The 8651-nt window shown below is 38.0% G+C and overlaps 1 long non-coding RNA gene across 1 annotated transcript in view; it reads right to left on the reverse strand.

Moving 5' to 3' along the window:
• Positions 1-542: 542 nt before the first annotated feature.
• LOC127143689 (uncharacterized) overlaps positions 543-8651 on the reverse strand; it is a 41022-nt gene continuing 32913 nt past the window's right edge. Inside the window, exons 2-4 of the long non-coding RNA XR_007815269.1 lie at positions 3145-3208; positions 2499-2575; positions 543-1677 (exon numbers count right to left, since the gene is read on the reverse strand). This is a non-coding gene — a long non-coding RNA (uncharacterized LOC127143689). The remainder of the gene's footprint in view (positions 1678-2498; positions 2576-3144; positions 3209-8651) is intronic.

Here is an 8651-nt window from a genome sequence, read left to right on the forward strand (position 1 = left end):
GGGTTAGGGGGGTTAGGGTTAGGGTTAGGGTAGGGGTTAGGGTTAGGGTTACAGCGGTTAGGGTTAGGGTTACAGCATTAGGGTTAGGGTTAGGGTTAGGGTTACAGCATTAGGGTTAGGGTTAGGGTTAGGAGGTTAGGGTTAGGGTTAGGGTTAGGGTTACAGGGTTAGGGTTAGGGTTACAGCATTAGGGTTAGGGTTAGGGTTATAGGGTTAGGGTTAGGGTTAGGGTTACAGCATTATGGTTAGGGTTATAGGGTTAGGGTTAGTGTTAGGGTTAGGGTTAGGGTTATAGGGTTAGCGGTTAGGGTCAGTGTTATAGCATTAGGGTTAGGGTTAGAGTTAGGGTTACAGCGTTAGGGTTAGGGTTATAGGGTTAGGGTTAGGGTTAGGGTTAGTGTTAGGGTTAGGGTTACAGCATTAGGGTTAGGGTTATTACTTTTGTTACTGTAACCTGTAACCCAGGTTACAGCTAAAGGGTACAAGTGACGTCTGGCTGAAATTATTCACTTTCATACAATATTAAACAGACGGACAAAATATAAAGTGTTCAGAAGTATTTATTTGGGTAATAGCAAGATAATCCTTTATTAGTCACACAGCAGAGAAATTTTAAATTCCAGCAGCAAAAACAGAGGAAGGCATGATATAAAGAAGACAAGATAAAAAATAAAATAATATATAGCAATATAAAAAAATTACAAACAATATGAGCAGTATAAACAAGACTACATATGCAATAACAGATTGGATTTGAGTACTGATGTCAAAAACCATCAAAAAATATCAACATGTCAAATGTCAACAAATGTCATAGTATAGTATGGCGTCAAAAATCACCAAAAAATGTCATAGTATAGTATGGCATCAAAAATGGTCAAAAAATGTCATAGTATAGTATGGTGTCAAAAATGGTCAAAAAATGTCAGTATAGTATGGTGTCAAAAATGGTCAAAAAATGTCATAGTATAGTATGGTGTCAAAAATGGTAAAAAAAAAAATGTCAAAAAATGTCAGTATAGTATGGCATCAAATATGGTCAAAAAATGTCATATTATCGTATAGCATCAAAAATGGTCAAAAAATGTCATAGCATAATAAGGTATTAATTTTTTTTTTTTAAATGTCACAGTATAGTATGGCATCAAAAATGGTCAAGAAATGTCATAGTATAGTATGGTGTGAAAAATCACCAAAAAATGTCATGGTATAGTATGGCATCAAAAATGGTCAAAAAAATGTCATAGCATAATAAGGCATTAATAATTTTTTTTTTTAAACGTCATATTTTAGTAAGGTGTCAAAAACCACCAAAAAATGTGTATGGTGTCTAAAAATCACAAAATTTCATAGTATAGTAAGGCATCAAAAATGTTATAATATAGCAAGGCATCAAAAAATGTTATTGTACAGTAAGACATCAAATATGTAAAAAAAAAAAAAAAAAAGTCATAGGAAGGTGTCAAAAATGGTCAAAAAATGTCATAGCATAATAAGGCGTCAAAAATGTTATAGTTTATTAGTAAAATAACTAGCTAAATAACTTATTAAATAACAACATTTTAGTAAAATAATAAGCACAGTTTAGGAAAGGAAAAATAGGTTTATCAGTTTATCAGTTTATGTTATTAACACATGTTCTTGTCCCTACAGGAGAAGATGACAGCAGGTGAAGACCTGAAGTGGAAGAAAGAAAACAAAAGTGTTACAAAGCTGTTCACTAGATAAAAGACCTCCACAATCTAACTGCTGTAAACGGTGTTGGTTTCCTGTTGTTCAAGTGAAAACACTTTGTTTCACTTTACCATCTGTAATGTAGTCATGGGCACATTTTCAAAAGACTAATATGTTTTCATTAAACACTTGTGACAACATTCAACTGAATATGATACAACTATTCAATTAATAATTGTATCACAAGTAGTTAAATGATCACAAAGATGCTTATTATACACGTTCATCTTTTGAAAATGTGTCCTAACCAGCCTAACAAGTTTGAAACTTGTGGTCAGACGTCTGTCATTATCTTTGTTGTGATTTGTTAGATGTTATCTGGAATAAAATCATTAAGAGTGTCTTCCTAAACTTATGAGTTGCATTTTTTTTTCATGTTTTATCCTTATTTTTTTAGACCTATTCCTTTAAGGCTTGAAATGTATTTTTAAATGACTTTTTATACCTGTTTATTTAAGGTTTTAAATGTTTTTAAGAGAGAAAGAAAGAGAGAAAGAGAGAGAGAGAGAGAGAGAGAGAGCGAGAGCATAAGAATTAGAAAGAGTAAGAGATGGAGGGAGAGAGAGGGGGGAAGGAACTGATGTTTAAATTCTTCATTTTCTTTAAACAGCACATTCATGAACTATTTAAAAAAACTTTAATAATGAGTGAAGTCTTTTTGTAACAAATCAAACTGTTCAGACTTCAGATCAATTACTGAAAATTTATAATTTAATGCCAGTGCTCTGTGTTGGACAGCTGATGTAAAGCTGTTTGTGAATTACCTGGAGGCCTCTGTCCTGGTCTCAAAGAACTTCTTCATTGTACAAAGACTCTGTGGTCATGGACAAAGTGGTGACACCTGGAAGAAATAACAAGAGAAGTATACAAAGGAAAATGATCAATACACTATGACCTATTCCTCATCAACAGTTTAACCCAAAACATTGATAAATATGCAACATTACACCTGAGACAGAACATTTTCACTGTCTCACAAAATGGGCTGTTTACTGTCACATGTGACAAGAAAAAACATCACATCTTCAAGAATCAATAACCATAAATATTTGAGAAAAATGAACTTGAATGATTATCTTAAATCTTGAATTTCAATATTAATTGTCTGTCAACTAATCACTGGGGGAATCATGTATATTACTGTGAACTGCATAATAAACACTTTCACTAAACTGTGGTATTTTTAATTATACTTCAGTCCACAGGCAGAAAATTAACTGACTATTAACTATTTTAAGTTTTTAAAAATTATTAGAACTAGCAATTTATAGACACTATTGCACTATTGATACTATTGCATTCAGCACTCATTAAATACCAAGGATTTAAACAATAACACTGTTACTAACATTAATAATTTGGCTTATCAATACATTTTTTTCAGACTGGGTAAATCTTTAGGACACATACTTATTTTGTTTGTAAGGTGAGAGCTGGTGTTTCTGTCCAGGTTGCTGCAACTGAACCAGTAAACCTGGAAAACACAAGTACAACACTTAAAAAACAAGGAAAAAAAAAACAGCCCAGGACATGAGTAAAAGTGTATTTTTACAAAATATTTTTTTTTACAAATTAAAAATTAAAAAGCTATTTATGAATTTGGGCCTCATTCTTATCATCTCATTCCACAGCGCTCTAGGACAAAGGGGGGCCTCAGTATAGTTAGAGCTGAAAGTGTTCTGAATATTTTGATATAAAACACTTGGATATTATATTTTTTTCCTCATTACACAGGAGTGTGCTCACAGCATTTACAGGAGGTCAAAGTTGTCGTTGTCTTAAGTTGCACTTTGTCTAAAATTTGTAAACTTGCACTTCACTCAGTATTTCAAAAGGAAAAGTACAAATACATATGTTCATAGTATGTGATAGCTATTATGTTTTTCCACCACTACAATAACAGCATTATTTCTTTCGCTGCAAACCAAACACAGCTTGACCCGCGTGGGTTGTCAGGTCTGGATGACTGTTCAGGTTGCATCTAATCAGTCTGGATATTTTCAGTTTTCCGCCAGTCATGGCAGTCATCTCTTTCTCTCTGCCTCACGCTCTCTGCCCCCCTCTCTCTCTTCCCCCATCTTTCTTCCTCTGTTTCTCCATCCTGCCAGGAAAGTGTTGACAGCTCTCATCTTTCATCCATTTGATGTAATTATGCTCCTCTATACACATTTGAAACTCTCCATTCACATTTTATGGTGTGATGAAAGGCCACATACTTTAGTGTTAGCTCTCAGGTTCTCCTGCTCAAACCTCAGGTACAGTTATGATTCTTAGTTACCACCTGGAAAATACCTTTCATTGTGAATATTTTTTCTCCCCTTGGTCAATGATCACCATATTGATTGCATTTCATCTTAACAGGGATAAGAATATGTGTGCAAAGTTTCACAGCAATCCATCCAACAGTATTTAAAACGTTTCACCAAAAACCATCAAATTATCGGTGTCACTGGAGGAAAGGTCTGGGGATCAGGATTAACTGTACCAAATTTCATGGTAAACCATCTGACAGTTAAAACTCTTCACTAAAACTAAACTTTCAACCTGCTGGTAGCACAAGAACCAAAGTCAAAAGCCCACCAACGTCATCAAGAATTTTCCTCTGGGCATCATGAATGTCCTTACAAAACTTCATGTCAGTCCATCAAACACTTGTTGAGATATTTCAATCGATGACCGACACAGAGCCATGCTGCTAGCCTGCCTAAAAACATGAAATTCGCTAACCGCAGCCATGTTCCCAAGATGATACACCTTTTTAATCTGAATTAAAACAGAGCATTTTGTTTAGTTCCACCCTCAGGGCACCCTGGTAAGCCTCTAAAAAAGCAAAATGATCAGTAATTTTCACATTTTGCTCCACTCTGCAGCCTCTAATGTCCAGTGGAGTGGGTCTTGAGTCATAATCAGTCTTTTTAATTTTCTTAAAATCAACAGTATGGTCATTTTGTGTTAATCTTGTATCAAGACGAAGTACTGGTGAACTGAGTGACCTGTATTGTATTGGTCCGTAATGGAGTTACACTGTAAGAGATACTGTAGGTTGTGAGCTTATAGACAACCTTTTCCCTATCGCTCTTTCTCTTTTAATGTCTCGGCTCTGGTTTGTCTCACTTAATTCTATCTCCCCATCTCCTGATCCATCCATCAGTGTCTCTCTCCGTCTCACACACCCCCACCAACACACACTCTTCCTCTCTCCTCCTCAGCTTGTCTCTTTGCAACTCATTTTTACTTCCATCATCCTTTTCCTTTCTTTCTCTCCCCCGATGAGTGAGTGAACGAGAGGGTGAGTGAGTGAGTGTGGGCGAGCGGGCATAGCCGCTGATGCACTCCTGGTCATTAATAAAAGTTTTATACACAGTCAGGAAATGCATTTGAGCCCCGGTGGCTGGAGCTCCTCTCAGACACACAGGAAATGGGTGCTTGGCTGACAGCCAATCCTGCTATTTCAGGGGTTCGTCCGGAGCCAATCAAGCTGGGCCTGGTCAGTTAATGGATCAGTGGCTCTACTCCTCTCTACACCCAAATATCAGCAACAATTAGACAGTGTGGGGGTGTGACCAGGGTGGGAGCTGCAAGTGATCACGACCTAAAAAGTCGTGAAATGTTCAAATAAGTCTAAAAATCTGCCTCATGATAACAATTCGTCCTGTTGCGTGCGATGAGAAAAGACAGAGAGCGACACAAAGAGTTCCTGGTGCTTTTGTAGAACAACATGAGTCGTCCACATTCTGTAATATGATGCTAATCTTTGCTGCAACATCACGAGTTTCATTCTAAATGAAAAAAATTATTAAGTGAGCAGCTGCCTACAAAGAAACTACTTTGTCTGTGACTGGCAAAACACGGCGACTAATACATTAAGTTTTACTGGAATCAGAATAATTTTAAAGTTCCTACAGTCACATAACAAGACAAAGAGTTAACTATGCTAGCAGCTCTGAGACTGTACTACTTGGCTAAACGCTAATGTCACCATGCTAGTATGGCCACAGTGGCAATGCTAACATGCTGATACTACACAAGCATAATGTTTTCCATCATAGTTTAGTGTGTTAGCATGCTAACAGTTTAGTGTGTTAGCATGCTAACACTTGATTATTAGCACTAAACACAAAGTACAGCTGAGGCTGATGGGAAAGTCGTTAGATTTGAGGGTTGCTCATAAACCAAGGTACTGGACAAATCAAAATTTTTGATGGTGGAAAAGGCTATATCTGTCAAGCTACACGGCTCCAATAGCCATGAGCCAATGAGCCACCATGAGCCAATAGCCATATTTTATGGCCTTGTGAAGGAACATAAAATAATAATAATAAGAAATGATGCTGCATCTTGTTGTTTCTGCCCATTATCTTCTTCTATCACACTTGGTGGTATTACTGGCTAATCCCATTTTAGCTCCACCCAAGTTCCCTTCTTTTAGCCCAAATTTGGATTTTCTGGCTTTAAGAACTGACGCAAAGGCAGCTGGTGGTAAACCCAAACTTCAGGCTTCAGAAACACCCGCCCTCCACCAAGAAACCATACCGACAACAGCATGGCAGCAACACAGACTTTTATCGTTTCGCAACTCTAACCCAAAAAGACGTCAACCAAAACCACCAAAACTCCTCTGCAGTTGTCAGTTGTGTCATATCGCTTCATCAAACCTGTCATCAGCGCAGTTTTGAGACTAACCTCAGGGCAAATAAAGTGAGGAGAAATTTCCCCTCACTTCCTGTCTGACTGTTCAGCCAAGCACTTCAGATAAAAGCATCCAGTCAAAAGCAAGTGTGTGTGTGTGAGAGAGGAAATGTGTGTGTGCAGTGTTGCTCATGTGAGAGGAATACTGTAATGTGTTGTGTAAGTTGACACCCATGTGCTCCATGGGTGGGACGCCTCCTCCCCATCCAGGAGGCGTTGTTACTGCAGCACAATGACACACCACCAAATCACAGTGGCACACACACACACACACACACACACACACACACACACACACACACACACACACAGAGGAAGAGTGTGTTCAGAGTGGAGCGCCGGCAGAAATGAATGACTTTGTCAGCTGTATGCTGTTAACCAGGCCATTTGACATTGATCCCTGCCTGACCCAGAACATCTCTCCATATCTCCCTCTCTCTCTCTCTCTATCACACACACACACACACACACACACACACACACACACACATATGTATAAACTCAACATAAAACATATATATGGTTTGAAATGTTTTAAAGATAAGTAAATTTCACGGTGTATCATTAGGTGGTTGCTAGGGGCTCTGTGTGGCTGTACTTGAGCTAAATGCTAACGTCAATATGCTGATGTTAAGCATTACTGGCATGCTAACATTTTTTAATTAGCACTGAACACAAATTACAGTTGATTCGTTTTACAGGTATTTAGTCATGAATCAGTCAGATGAAGTAATGGCTGTGCAGGAAAATTCTGTACCACTCCGCCTATTAGAGATTAAAATACTGCCTGGAATAAGTGAAAGTTTTGGCTTCTGCTGATGGTGCTAAAAGGAGAGGTCATAGGATCAAAGTCAGTTAGATACATCCTCATTAATATCTGTGCAAAATTTAATGCCAATACATCTTAGCAGTGGACCAACAGACTGACAGACTTACCAACATTGCCATCAAATTAAATATGTGACAAGGAAATATTTCCAAGGTTGTTTTGTTTGGTTGCTAGGGCATCATTAGGTAATGTTTCAAGATGACACTTTTAACCAAAAGATGTATTCTACAAGTGTGAATAAGTACGAAACTGTAGCAAATGCAACATGGATGGAGAGCTTGCAAACAGTGAATATGGACCTGATTCTGGGTAACAACTTCCATTTATCTGTTAACACTTTAAATAAACCACAGATCCAGGCTGCTAAAACAGTGAGAATCTTTGCACTTTTTTTGGTCATGTTCACGTCATGCCAGTTTGCTCTTTTGTCATTAATATGATCTCATGACATCTTGACCTCAGTCCATCTGTGTTTCCTCCTCAAGGAAGACCAATGGTGGTATTTGTATCCTATTAGCCTATATGTATCCAATTTCTAAATTACCATCTTTCTGATAATCACATTTTCTTTGTCTTCACTCCCCCTCAGTGTCTCTCTATCAGCAGTTTGTTTCATCTCAGATATTTTCCTCAACAGGAAACAGATCCCCCTCCACCCCCTCCACCTCCCTCTACCCCCATTAGGGACCAGTGTCCGCTTACCTTAATGTGTGTGTGCTTTTGTATGCCTACACCAGTGTGTCTTGCTATAGCTGCAAGTTGCTGAGTAAGGGCACAGACCAACAGAGACAAGAGCACGCACGCATGCACACACACACACACACACACATTTTCACACACATGCATGAGCATCACACACACACACACACACAGACAAAGGAAGGAGGTTCATATTACAGTCATGCAGCATATTGTCAGTGATGTCACTTGTCCTTATGGAACGAACGAACGAATGAATGAATGAAAAGCTCCCTCCCTCTTTGCTGTATCAACATGAATACAAATAAGGTATAAAATATAAGTATATTTTCGGGGCTGAACGATTTTGTGAAAATATCTAAGATTTTTCTAATGGCTTTTGTGATAAGGTTTGTGACATAATTTCTGAAAAGCACCAGGCTGGCGATCTTTTTAGCTATATACGGAGAGGAGGACTATGGCTAGCCTCCCTGCTAGCAGAGTCACCATTGGCAGATAGCATTTAAATCAAAACAAACAAAAAAAAAAACTGATAATTTGATCTGATTTCCAGATGTTTGGGGTCCTTGCAACACCTGTAGGAGCTTTTCTTTCCTTTAATGTAGTGAGTTGTCAACTGATGTGACGTGGTTAACCACAGGGTGAGAGTCAGGAGTTGTGAAAATGACTGCAGCCTTTGCTAATCGCATTAGTTCAAATC

This window comes from Lates calcarifer, linkage group LG20 (assembly GCF_001640805.2).
Source record: "Lates calcarifer isolate ASB-BC8 linkage group LG20, TLL_Latcal_v3, whole genome shotgun sequence".
Taxonomy (NCBI): domain Eukaryota; kingdom Metazoa; phylum Chordata; class Actinopteri; family Centropomidae; genus Lates; species Lates calcarifer.